The sequence below is a fragment of the Lissotriton helveticus genome, chromosome 6 (genome assembly GCF_964261635.1).
Source record: "Lissotriton helveticus chromosome 6, aLisHel1.1, whole genome shotgun sequence".
NCBI classification, from domain to species: Eukaryota; Metazoa; Chordata; class Amphibia; order Caudata; family Salamandridae; genus Lissotriton; species Lissotriton helveticus.
In genome coordinates this window covers 355,229,336-355,243,493 of record NC_136067.1, presented here as the reverse complement: position 1 = coordinate 355,243,493, position 14,158 = coordinate 355,229,336, and positions in this window count along the sequence as shown.

Here is a 14,158-nt window from a genome sequence, read left to right as displayed (position 1 = left end):
TCGGGGTCTCTGGTGAGGAAGAGGATCAGCTGGGTGTCGTCGGCGTAAGAGATGATGTTGAGGTTGTGCTGGCGTGCGATGGCTGCGAGAGGTTTCATGTAGATGTTGAAGAGGGTGGGGCTGAGTGAAGATCCTTGCGGGACGCCGCAGATGACTTCGGTGGCCTCGGAGCGAAACGGGGGGAGGCGGACACTTTGTGTTCTTCCGGCGAGGAACGAGATGATCCACTCCAGTGCCTTCTCTTGAATACCGATGTTGCTGAGGCGCTGGACTAGGGTGCGGTGGCAGACCGTGTCGAACGCAGCGGAGAGGAGCAGGAGGATGAGGGCCACTGTTTCCCCCTTGTCGAGGAGGATCCGGATGTCGTCGGTGGCTGCGATGAGGGCGGTCTCGGTGCTGTGGTTGGCTCTGAAGCCGGACTGCGAGGGGTAGAGGGATCCGTTCGTCTCGAGGAAGGCGGTCAGCTGTCTGTTGACGATCTTCTCGATGACTTTAGCAGGAAAAGGGAGGAGCGAGATGGGGCAGAAGTTTTTGAGATCGGTGGGGTCCGCTGTAGGTTTCTTCAGGAGGGCGCTGATCTCGGCGTGCTTCCAGCTCTCCGAGAAGGTGGCGGTGTTGAAGGAGGCGTTGATGATGTTCCGGAGTTGGGGTGCGATGGTGGAGTCGGCCTTGTTGAAGACGTGGTGTGGGAAGGGGTCGGTCGGTGATCCGGAGTGGATGGTGTTCATCGTGCGGGCTGTGTCTTCGGTGGTCACAGTGGTCCAGGTGCGAAGGGTGGCGGTGGGGGGCGTTGGTTCGACGATTGGGTGCGTGGGTGGGGCGCCGAAGCTGTTGTGGATGTCGGCGATCTTGCGGTGGAAGAACGAGGCGAGGGAGTCGCAGAGGTCTTGTGACGGAGTGATGTCGTTGGTGCCGGTGCTGGGGTTGGAGAACTCCTTGACGATAGTGAAGAGCTCTTTGCTGTCGTGGGCGTTGTTGTCCAGTCGTTCCTTCAGGGATTTCTTCTTGGTGGTGCGGATGAGCTGGTGGTGCTTGCGGGTAGCGTGTTTGAGGGCGGTCATGTTGTCGGTGGTCCGGTCGAGGAGCCAGTCTTTCTCGAGGGTGCGGCAGCTCTTCTTGGAGTCCTTGAGGTCGTCGGTGAACCAGGATGCCTTCTTGCTTCTGGGTCTGCTGGGAGGGTTCTTTAGTGGCGCGAGGTCGTTGGCGCAGGCGGTCAGCCACGGTGTGAAGTTGCGGGCTGCTTCGTTGGGGTCCGTTGTGTTGGCGGGTGGGCTCTGGCTGAGGGAGGTGGTGAGCTGGTCTGCGGTGATCTTGCTCCAATTCCTGTGAGGTACCTGTTGCGGGTGGTGGTGGGTCGTGGATCTTTTGAAGCTGAAGTGGACGCAGCTGTGGTCGGTCCAGTGGAGTCCGGTGGCGTGGCTGAAGGTGATGTACTTGCTGGAAGAGAAGACGGGATCAAGCGTGTGGCCGGCGTAGTGGGTGGGGGTGTTGACCAGTTGCTTGAGTCCGAGGTTGGCGAGGTTTTCCAGCAGGGCGGTGGTGTTGCGGTCCTTGTTGTTCTCCAGGTGGAAGGTGAGGTCCCCGAGGAGGATGTAGTCAGTGGAGGGGAGGGCGTGCGGGCTGATGAAGTCTGTGATGTCTTCGCTGAATTGTGTGCGTGGTCCCGGGGGTCTGTAGACGAGGGTGCCTCTGAGGGTCGTCTTAGGGTCGGTGTGAATCTGGAAGTGGAGATGTTCGGCTGCGGCGAAGGAGTCGTTGGCGTCGGTCGTGATGCGGATGGTGTTCCTGTGGACGATGGCGATGCCGCCTCCAGTCTGGTTGATGCGGTCCCTCCTGATGATCTTGTACCCGTCCAGGATGGCGATGTCGGGTGCAGAGGAGGCGTTCATCCAGGTTTCCGTGAGGAAGGCGACGTCCGGTGATGTAGCGTCGAGGAGGTTCCAGAGTTCCACGGCGTGTCTGTGGACGGAGCGGGTGTTGATCAGGATGCACTTGAGGTGGTTGCTGCTGGTGTTTGTCTTGGCGGGTGCGGGGCAGGTTCGGAGGCAGGTGAACTTGCAGGTGCAGCAGGTGAAGGGTCCGTGGGTGCGTCTCGGGGTGGCTCGGCAGCAGGCGTGGGTCCGGCCGGCATTGAGTGCGTTGAGAGTGGCGGCGTCGTAGGTCAGTCGGGTCGTCTTGCCTCGGCGGGGAGGGCCAGGGGTCCTGGCGCTGGGCGCGGGCCAGGCGCGGACGGACGCAGACGGACTTACCTTTGGCGCACCTTTGGCGCACCTTCGGCGCTCCCGCTGCACGCGTCCGCTGCGCGGTCGCTCTGGGGGCGTCATAAGTAAGGAGCCGGGAGGGAGGAGCAGCTGGGTGGCGGGAGCGGGGCGGCGAATGGAATCACAGGGGGCCGGGGCCACAGGGAGGCAGCGGCGGGAAGTTCCAAGAAGCAGCGGGCAGCGGGAAATTCCCAGGAGCAGCGGGAAATTCCCAGGAGCAGTGGGCAGCGAGCGAAGGAATCTGCAGGCAGGAGGCGGCAAAGGCAGGCAGGAGCGGCAGCAGTGAGTGGGGCGACCAAGCCCTGTATGTCCATGCTGCGGACCTGCTCTCCCCCGCAGAAACATGTCTAAACACAACCTCTACCAGACATCACTACAGCCATGACCACTGGCTACAAGATCGCCAGGCAAGACCATCAGCACAAGTCTATATGTGGAGTCCCCATCAGCTGCACCACCTACATGGACACCCCCACCAGCTGCATGGGAAACCCCCACGTTCAGGATACGCATCACAGCCAACTTCTCCCTGGGTGGAACACTCATATACAGACCACCAGAAGCCCGCACCAATTTTGCCAGAGACATCACAAACATAATCGCACCCCTCCTCATCAACACCACTACATTCATCCTCCTCTGAGAACTTAATTTTCACCTAGAAGATCGCATAGACCTAAACTCTATGACCATCCTAGGAAATGTTGGAAACTTTGGCCTCAACCAGCACATTATGGAACCCACTCACCCCCGCCCCTGGATACTTATTGGACCCAGTTTTCTCCTCGACATCACACTTGACAAGCCAGCAACTATTACCTGGACAGACTATCCCACAGCACATAACGTCCATCACCGGAACCACCTGCTGCAGCTGGAAAAGCATTACAGAAGATTAATGCGTTTCTGCGCACCAGTACGAGCACACAGGCAGCTTGTTGAAAGCCATCAAGAAACTCAATAGCTGGATTACCGCATGTACCAACACCCTGGCTCCCCTAAAGTGCATCTCTACGCAGAGTCAGACCACAGACCAGTTGGAACACGAGGAAGTCAGGCTGATGAAACTCCATTGCAAGCAACTGGTGATCAAGTCAAGACACCAAATCTGCAAATCAACCCTAAAACATTACCTCCAGAACATATGGCACATAATGCACACAACTCTTGCAAATCGCATCAACGCTGGCATTAACAGCGGCAAAGAAATCTTCGCCATCATCAAAGGTTTCACCCCATCTACTGCCACCTCCAACAATATCATCCCCTCATAAACCCTTTGCAACAGGCTCTCATAATTCTCCTGTAACAAAATCATCACCTCCATGCACAACAACCTCAACCCTCAACCAGTCCTTGTCACCGTCGCAACTCACCTTCTAATCACTGCTGAAGAACAAACCCTGTCGAAATTGCGGCTAACATAAAGACCATCCACTGTAGGCCGCATCTGACCCTTGGCCCCGGCACGCCTTCACTAAAGGCCTCCTACCATTTAACAAAGCACTAACACAAATTATGAACACCTGCATCAACTCCCCAAATTCTCTGACACAACTGTGCCACCGTCCTGCCCCTGCTCAAGAAACCATCTGGTGACCCAGCCATTCTTTCTAACTACAGACCCATCTTACTCCTAACATACCCAGCAAAGATCTTAAAGAAACTAATCAACTGTTAGAAATGGGTGGCTTTGGTTGGCAAGGGCTTGCACCTTTGTCCAAGTAGGGACCCTTCTTCCTAGTCAGGATAAGAGAGTTACACTCCTAAAATAACCCCTGCTCATGCCCTTGGTAGCTTGGCATGAGCAGTCAGGCTTATCTTGGAGACAGTGTGTAAAGCATTTCCACATAACCGACAGTAATACCGTGTAAGCCCTACAAAGGACACCACACCAGTTCAGAAAAATAGCCAATATTTTTATATACTTTAAGACAAGAACAAAAATGATTACAATCCACAATACAGTACTCAAAAATCTACAGTTGCCAAAATAAGCTTTAAAAACAGTTCCTTTGTGTCGATAGCTCCATCCGGGGCTATCACGGCGCCGTGAGCAACAAATCCAAACAGTTCGGGGTGGTCGAGGCATCGCGGACCAGCTATGGTGTCGGAAAGACCCGCAAACAGCACCTGTTGGAAATGCAGGGTGTCGAGGCCCTTGAAGTCATTGCAGGTCGAGCTCCTTTCTGTTGGAATCAGGAGCGTTGGCGTCGGCAGGCATCGCCAGGTGTCGGCAAGCGTAGGCAGGCGTCGTGTGCTGCGGTGCGAAGTGCAGCGGTGCGGCATGCGGTGCCCTCAGATTGCGGTGCAAGCAGAGGCTCGGTGGTGGCATCAAATGGGTCGCCGGTGAGACTAGTGTCGCTGTGCGGGATGAAGGTGGTGCTCATCCCGGTGCTGTGTGTCGATTTCGATATCGTATCTAGATTTCCCGATTCAGCCCTTATATAGGTATAATTCACATTACCCTTATTTAGGCATAGAAATCCAGGCGTTATTTAGGCATTGGTCATGCTAACCAAATACAGGCATGGTCAACAACATCAGATCCTCTTCGTCACAACAAGTTCTTGGAAAACCAGACTCTTAAGCCTTTAGGACTTCCCCTTGCCTGGATATTGATTTCTCCAAGAACTAATTTCTTATTCATGAACATCTATTCCTTAGGGGTTCATTCATGACGTTCTTATGCCCAACTTTTACGCCAATACCGGTATTCCTAAACACCTTCAAGGTATAAATATACCTCCACTTGATATGGCAAGGCACAGTGCGGTTCGACTACCTACTTGCACGAGGCTCACCACAGCAAGTCTCGAAGGAAGCCAAGTCCCCAACTGACGCACTGACCAGACACTGTCATCCTCCTCCCCAAGAATCTAGCTCCAGTGTTTTTTAATTCCCCTTGCGGGGTGTTAGAGATCGAGTCCCAGGAAAGAGATACCAACCTCTCTCATTCTAAGGTATAGAGCTGATTAGAACCTAGAGAAACTTTTGGCAACACTTGGCATAACTAAACCAGACTAAGACAGCACCTACTTCTTCACTCGTACTAGACTTAGGTTAGGTACACTGGGGTAGGATTATTTTAGAAGCACCAGTTGAGTATTTTAGCCTGTGGTATTTATGTATGTATTTTAATGAATATATGTCATAACTACAAGACATGCTATTACAGTACTATTTTATCTTACTGCTAACACCGCACATTTTATACTTCGCATTCTGTCTTACAAATGTAGCAGTTCATATCTCTTGCATGAGAAATAAGACTGTTCAATAAACCCTTTTTATTGAAAAGCCCATCTATCTATTTCTGTGCAACTCTGTAGAAACGAAGCATGCACGATTGACTGAGTGAAACGGTTATCTATTGTTTCCACAACTCTGAAGATATTGTTCCGATTCTAGGGGAAACAAAGTTATCATGTTTATGTGGTTGTCAGAAACAAATCCCTTCTTGTTCATTCAAGAAAATTTCTAGTGACTTCTAAGTTAGCTGGCACAAACAAGTAATTAAGTTTAATGTACTCGATAGAGACATACTGACCTCAGTCCTATGTCAAAACTATAGTGTATATTATTACAATGCGCAGAGCCTATCAAGGGTATATAGTAACTACACAACATGGAGCCCAATGGTTTGGTAAGGCACTAATTTAATGCTAGATACTGAAGTAACTCAGTCTCGCTTTTCTCAGAAACCCCTACTCATAAAACTCCATAAGACATCTGGAGAGGGTAGGGATAATATCCGCAATAGCTGAGTAGGACGAAAATCCTATGTATTAGCTTTTTGATTTGTTCAACGTTAAAGGATACAGTGTTCCAAAATATTGTGCACCTTATCTTTGTTCCCTTGAATCTTGCTCTGCAATTTTCATTAAACAAAATGTCCCTAAACGGGGATAATAACACTGAAACCGGTGGGGCTACAGGCGACAATGCCATACCAGCTTTTATTCATACAGGTTTTACTGAAACCAATGAGAATGCTATATTCATTCCTCGAAATTTAAGGAGAGCCATCACTCTAAAACTTATAAAACATGGCCTAACATCAAGAGGTGTTAGAGCAGTTTTTGTGACAGAGGCACATGAATATCACCAGACAGAGGTATTCTATTCATGGATAGTATTCCCAGAATCAAATCCAGTAACACACGTGTTTCACTTCTACAAAGAAGATGACCCACCCAAGGAATATATTCAGTTTGAGGATATCGAAATTCCACTTACATACCAGGAGCATAATCTCTGGTTGAAGGCGCCCTAAAACATTTAAATCACATTACCAGGCTCAGTCCACTAGGTAGACAAGGAGCAACATGGCCGGTTTTAGCCTGCTATACATCTGACCCTGACATTGAAGCAATGTCGGACGATTAATTACCTAGTAATATCCAAAGGTTAATAGAACTACACAGTTTAAACACAACTGTCTGGAAGTCCTAAAAAGGCCTTTACTAAAAACACTCCTACCTCTTCTAAAAAGAAGTGGGAAAATAACAAACAATATTCAAAAGAGAAATATTCTCAACCCCAAGGTAGGTCTCCTCAAAAGGAACCCTCTGAAAGGAGGTATAACCTCAGGAATAGGGATAATTTGAGAAAACCTGACAGGTATCAAGATACTGATACACGTTCCTTTCGTACCTTTCAGATATCGTCACAGACATCCAAAAGAAGAGGACGGTCAGATCAAAAAGAAGAACATGTGACGTCCAAAGACGATCAACACGTTCAGAAAAGCAAACAAAAACCTCTAATTCACCAAGAAGAAGGTAGCAGGTCTAAAGATCAGACATGCCGAGGATCTTGAGGACACAACTCAAGAACAAAGAATGGGCTCAGACAATGTTGAACAGCGCAGGAGAAGTAACAATAGCTCGCCATAACCCGAAGGGACTTCTGGAGACAGTGGACTTGAATGAGGATATTGAAGTTGAAACTGCAGATACCAAGGTTAACTCTCCACATAGGTTATATGAAATAACATACCCGATGAAGGGAGACATACCAAGAAAAGTGAAAGCACTCTTTTGGGAGCGACTTTCAAAAGGTTATAATATACTTTTAGCAGAACAGGACTGGCCACTAGAATTTGTCAGGGAGTGCCAACTTGGTGAAGACATCATTATGCCAGTCTTCTCTATCCATATTCCAGTACATTTAAAATATACTTATGGTGTTACAGTTAATGAAGTGTTTAATCTTATGTGTCCTGTTGGTATTATGGCAAAATTCCTTACATTTGTTCTTGCCAAACCTACACATATTGCAGTTGGCACAAATAAAAACACCCTTGGGGGCATTGGGTAACAAGGTAGTCGGGGGTTTTGTTGTTATGTAACTTGGGCATAGTGTTCTCCTTAGTGTTTGACCTCGTCTATAGACAAGAGACGGTTTTTCATTAATGAAGGGACGCAATTTGGGAATATCGCAAATGCCAATGCCTTCTAAAGGCCTGAAAGATTTTATTGATGTGTGCCGTAAAGTTGGTGAAAAATGAGACCTTGTCTCTGGCTTTGCCTATTCCGTGGGCACCCCTTCTGATGTGGGCTGTGGAGGCTTGGAGGGTATCAGAGCTGGGCAACTGTAGTATTCTCTGTCTGCTTTATTCAGGGTGTGATGGTCATAACCCCTATGTCTGAAACGTTGTTTGATGTCTATGACGCTATCTTTGAATTCTGTGTCTGTGCTACAGATTCTGCGAGTTCTAACCCTCTCACCATAGGGGATATTAGCGATCACTGAACTGGCATGTGCACTTGTGGCATGTAATGTGCTGTTACATGAGGTACTTTTTCTGAACAATGTGCTGTGTACCAGCCCCTCTTTAACAAAGAAGTGAATATCCAGAAAATCAATGTGTTCCTTATGATGTGACATGGTTAGCTTAACATTGTAGGGGTTGTCATTTAGGTAGGTTAGAAAAGTTTGTAATTCAGTGACTGATCCTGCCCATAGGCAGAGGATGTCGTCTATGTACCACCCCCAGAACACAATGTGCTTAGTCCAGGGGAAGGCACATTGGCTCCAGGCATGCTCCCTCTCATACCAGCAAATGAAGAGGCCGGCATAAGAGGGAGCAAACCTCGAGCCCATAGCAGTCCCCTGTAATTGGTGGAACCATCTTTCGTCATGTTTAAAAAAGTTATTACTGAGAATAAGATCAATCATATCAAGAATCATGACATTATGAGCATAGTCATCTGCTCCCTCTTTATCAAGATAGTATTGGGTTGCCAACATTCCAAATTCCTTCTTAATACAAGTGTAGAGTCACACAACATCAAATGTCACGAATCTACGTTTGTCTGACCATGGGTACCCGTCTCGGGAGATGCATCACATTGTAAAGCTCTGCGCCATATTATACCTGCGTCAGGTATAATGTATGCAGGGTGGGCGTTCCCACACAAAAAGCCATGTTGAACTGATGCCGTGAAATTTACAACATCTCACTGTCACTCTACACTTTCACTGCGTCTATGGGGCAGATTTAAAAGAAAGTGACGCATCTGTAGAGATGTGTCACTTTGCCTGCGTCACACTGAGAAACCCCTGTGCCACCATGGATGCACTGTATTTACAATACGGCGCACTATGGCGCAAGGATTGACAGGTGTGTCAGAAATTCTGACGCATCTGTTGGCGCAAAAGTCATGCATTGCTGGAGTCGTGTCGCAAGCACGACGCAACTCCAGCAATGCATGTGGAAGCCTATCCTCACTGTGTTGCGTCACTCCTTACGCCTGCTCCAAGCAGGCGTAACGTTTTGACGCAGTGGCATCCTAGAAGGGGCGCAGTGAAATCTTGTAGATTTCACTGCGTCACTTCTGCAAGCGTTCCTGCGTGGGAACGCCCACCCTGTATACATTATACCTGATGCAGGTATGATGTAACGCAGGGCTTTGCAACGTGACGCATCTCCCTAGATGCGTCACGTTGTACATTGTCCGCATTTTTAAGCAGCTGCTGTGCCACAAAAATGACGCAAGGGGCTTGTAAATCTGCCCCAAAATCCCTACCCCTGCTAAGACCAGGCGTAAGGAATGACAGAGAGTTTTTTTAATGGGCCTTACCTATGTGTAGTGATACATTGCTGGAGTTGCGTCACTTTCATACGCAACTCCAGCAATGCGTCACTTTTGTGCAAACAGATGCATCCGATTATCCCATGCATCTGTTAATCCTTGCATCATGGAGCACTGTATTGTAAATACAGCACATCCATGGTGACGCAAGGTCATTTGGCGCTGACGCAAGGAAACTGACGCATCTATGCAGATGCGTCAGTTCCTTGTAAATGAGGCCCTTTGTGGTTATGTCTGGAGATCTACAGAACTGCTCTGGAGATTCGTGCCTTGACTGTCGGAACTAGTTAAATCTGAATATGTTGTTATTGCATTGTTCCTATCTTACACACAGCAATGCTAATTTATTTTTTGAAATGTTAAATATTTAACCTAAAGAGCAAAATATACACCTGTTGTTTATGTGCATCTCTGCCCTGTTAGCCTGTTCCAGACCAGCGGGTAGCAGTAATGACTGCCCTCTGTCAAACGTAGAATTGTGGTGCCTCTTGCAAAACGCGAGCGCCTCCTTCACGCGCTGAATTATATTCTTGAGAGGCCATTTAAGGGAGCTGCCGTTGGGAAGATATGGCCCGTGACCAGCAGGTGGTGCCCTGCTGTCAGGTTACGGACCCTGGAGCGTCAGTGGTTCCAGTTCGCTGGCAGAATGTCACACTAAGCACTTTGCATCTGTCAGCACATTCCTGGAAGGTCACAGTGAATGATGAATACTCCTGTGTAGGAGCTGTAGATTTTTTTTTCCACGGATTGCATCACTTGGCGGCCTCTCGGCTTCATTCATTTGACTCCTGCGGTTACAATCCTTTTCCAATTGTTTTGAGCCTGTTTCCTCCACAGGCCCTCTGCGGCCGAGGCAGGATATTCATGACTGGCTGGCCCCGGGAGGCTGGCCGGCGTCCAGCTACTTTCCACTGCAGAGAATACACACCCCCCCCACACCCCTCCTCCCTATACCCGAGGTCTAAAATACCTTGCGGTTCTGGTTAGCTTTCGTTCCGGACTCGCCTCCGATAAAGGATGCGCGCCATCATGTGATACCCAGGGTTGCTTCAGCATAGCTAATTATGACAAAGGCTTTATTTAGATACGTGTGCGCGAGGGGGGCCGTAAAACAATCTGCTTCGGATCTGGCTGGTTAGTTCACTGCATTCCACACGGCATCTCCATCAAAGAAACAACTTCCAGCTCTGGAAAATGATCTCGTGCTTAGCACAGCGAGTTTCGCTTAGAAGGTGATAGAATGCTGTTGGCAATTCACGTCGCAGTGCATTCTTCGCAACTGCCGGAAAGAGGTTTTTAACAGTATATATTTACCTTGGAATTATTGCTATGACACTTCATCACACGGCCAGCCACTGTACCATGTTTTATTTAGTTATATCAACATTTTCCGCTCCTCTTGAGTAGCGGCCCATGCTGCAGAGATCTTTATGTAGGTGTCAGGTTTATTTATTTTATATCAAATAGCGCGAACTCGACCCGAAGTTATTAGAGGTCTTTACACGTGCACCAGTTACGTTACACAAGGATGCATTCATTGTTTTCGTAGGCACGGGGGTCTCATTTATGAAAAGTGACGCATCGCTGCGTCAAAACAGCGATGCATCCCTTTTCATTGCGCCCTCCTTGCGACACCAATGATGTGTCATATTTACAATATGACGCATCATTGCGCAAGGAGTTACAGATACGTCAGTATTTCTGACGTATCTGCTTGGCGCAAAAGTGATGCATTGCTGGAGTGTGTCACAAAAGTGACGCAACTCCAGCAATGTGTCCTTTCACATGGGGCAAGCCCCATGAGAAAGGGCCTGCGTCAGTCTTACGCCTGCTGTGAGGCAAGCGTAAGAAATTGATGCATTTGCGTCCTAGAAGTGGCGCAGTGAAATCTTATAGATTTTACTGCGTCACTTCCATGACCCTTTCTTGCGTCAGAACGCCCTCCTGCATACACTATACCTGCCGCAGGTATAATGTAGCGCAGGGGTTTACAAAGTGACGTATCTACCTAGATGCGTCACTTTGTAAATTTGGTGCAACAAGGCACATTTTTTACGCTGCTGGTGCGTCACAAAAAGTGACGCACCAGCGGCGTAAAAGTGACGCACGGCCTCATAAATGAGGTCCGGGCAGTTTAAGTGATTTGCACAGAATCCCAGAATGTTGAGGCAACGCCAAGACGCCAAGACTAACTGGTTCCCCAGTTCCAAAGTCGGCAGCTCTGACCCTTACCCCACATGTGATCACATAGAAGTTATGCACCTGCATCAAAGAGATACATGTAACCAGCGATGCGTACCTTTTTAATCTTTTAGTTTAAAAAAAAATCATGTTGTTAGACCTGGCATCATTGGCGCGAGTCTCCCTTCCATTTTTACTGATTGCTTCCTCTGTTTTTGATATGTTTTTTCTGGTTATATGCTTTGGGCACTATGCCACTGCTATACAGTGCCACAGTGCAAGTGCTCCCTATTTTAAATTGATGTACTAATTGGTGATTCTATGATTGGGTTATTTGATTTACCTGTCAGCCCCATGTACAGTGCACCATATGTACCCAGGGCTTGCAGCACTGGTTGTGCCACCCACAGAAGCAGCTTGTAAAGTATGTCTCAGGCTTGCCATTGCAAGGCCTGTGTGCAGTCTGTGACTGCCATGTCGACTTGGCAAGTGCGCCCACTTGCCAGTCCCTAAACCTTCTCATTGCTTCATATTAGACACCCCTATGGTAGGCCAAAGGGCAGGGTGCAATGTGAGTATAACTTAGGGCATGCTCTGGTGTGTATAGCATGTCCTGATAGTGAATTGCAGCCATTTTTGTTTTTCACTATTGCAAGGCTACCTGTTCTCCATGGGCTAGAATGGGCCATGAGATTATTACATTCTTATAATCCTAACTGACTCAGGGAACATAGTAGACATTCAAATTTAGTATGCCTGAACTCAGAATGATAAAATACATCTTTTAGTACAGTTGGTTTTAATATTCTGTGTTTGAAAATACCACTTTTAGAAAGTAGGTATTTTCTTGCCTAACTGTCCATGCCTGCCTCTGCTAGGTTGTGTATTCCTTGTCTGGGTTTGTGAGTGACAAGGCTGGGGGATTCCAGGAGACAGGCTGGGGCAGCCCAGTGGTGAATAGAGAGATCTGCATCTAGATGGGAGGGAGGAGTTGCAACTGGGACCTGAATAGAGCTGGGCCTTTCCTCTACAATACTAGCTCCACCTCCTGTGGTGTGTCTGATGTCTCTGCCCTGCACTGTGAAGGGAGAGAAGGAATCATGTCAACCAAGTGCTGCAGGGCTGTGCCTTCCATCCCCTGTGCTGGCTCCACCCCCTGAGGGGCGTCTGATGTCCCTGCCCGGCACAGTGAAAGGAAGGAAGGAGTAATGTAAACAAAGTGCTCAGGAACTGGTTTGGATTAGGCAGAGGCCTCTCTGCCTTCAGAGAGCAAATGATTTTGGGGTATAAATATTGGGACCCAGTCCCAAGAACTTTAGATCACTTCTGGAACATGAAACCTTTTGCCAAGGAGAAGAACAAAGGAAGCTGCAGGAGTTTTACTGCCCCTCTGCCAGTTTGCTGTTTGCTGGGTTGGCCTGCAGTAGTTGCTTCATTGCCAAGGAAAGGAGAAGGAACTTGTAAGGACTTTCATCATTTACAGAATGTTCTCCAAGGGCTTGAACTGTGCTTGCCTCCTGCTGAAGTCTTAAGACTTTATCTCCAGCTCCCCTCTGAATTTCCTTTCTGGAAATTCTGACTACAGACATTTGCGTGTCACTGGGAGCTGGAAGCGCGATGCATCGAGAGGAAGCGTGTCGCCGCCGCAGCTGAAATCGTCGCATCACCGGAGAAGCGAGACTTCGCTGCATCTCCCTGAAAGCATGTCTTCGTCAAAGCTGCCTGCTGTCGCATCACCGGAGAAGCATGACGCCATCGAGAGCGTCGCCATCGCATCACCGGGGAAGCGTGTCACAGGGCCTGTCGCGGCTCTAAAGTACAGGGTTGTCGCAAGGCTGCCAGGGCGCCTACGCATCGTCATCACAGCATCATTGCATCGTCGTATCAAGGGCGCCATCTTCTCGCACTGCAACTGGATCATCGCATCGCATCAAGGCGCCATCTTGCGCACCACAACGAGCCCGCAGGCCGAGAATGAACGCATCAACCCCGCACCGGTAAGGATCACGAAGTATCCCCTACTCTGCGCAAGCATTGAGGCACGACGCATCATTTAACCCGGATCACGGAAACTATGCATCTCCCCTTTGCAAGCCTTTTGTTTACTTTACGTTACGCATCCAGGTACTTTGTTGAGAACTTTGTCGCATTTATCATCAACTTGAACTAAGTAACTTTTACCATCTTTAAGTCAATCTTAAGTATAGTATTGTGGATTTGTGTCGTTTGTGGTCTTGTGTTAAGTTTATATAAAGGATACTTATTTTTTATAAAATCTGTGTTGTGACCATCTGTAGTGTTTTCACTATATTACTGGGTATATTCACAAATGCTTAACATACTGCCTCTGAGGTAAGCCTGTCTGCTTGTGCCAAGCTACCAAGGGGGTGAGCAAGGGTTATTAAGGAGTGTAATCCCCTTATCCTGACTTAGAAGTAAGGGTCCCTATTTGGACAAAAGTGAATACAATTTCCAACTAGAGACCCCCAGATCTAACACATATGTTAGTCTACAGTTGTTAAGAAAGGGTTTCTATTGGGTAGCAATAAAGTACTTGTGTGTGCTGTTTAAGTTTAAAAAAGCTTTATTGAGTAGAATAATACAACGTAAAACATC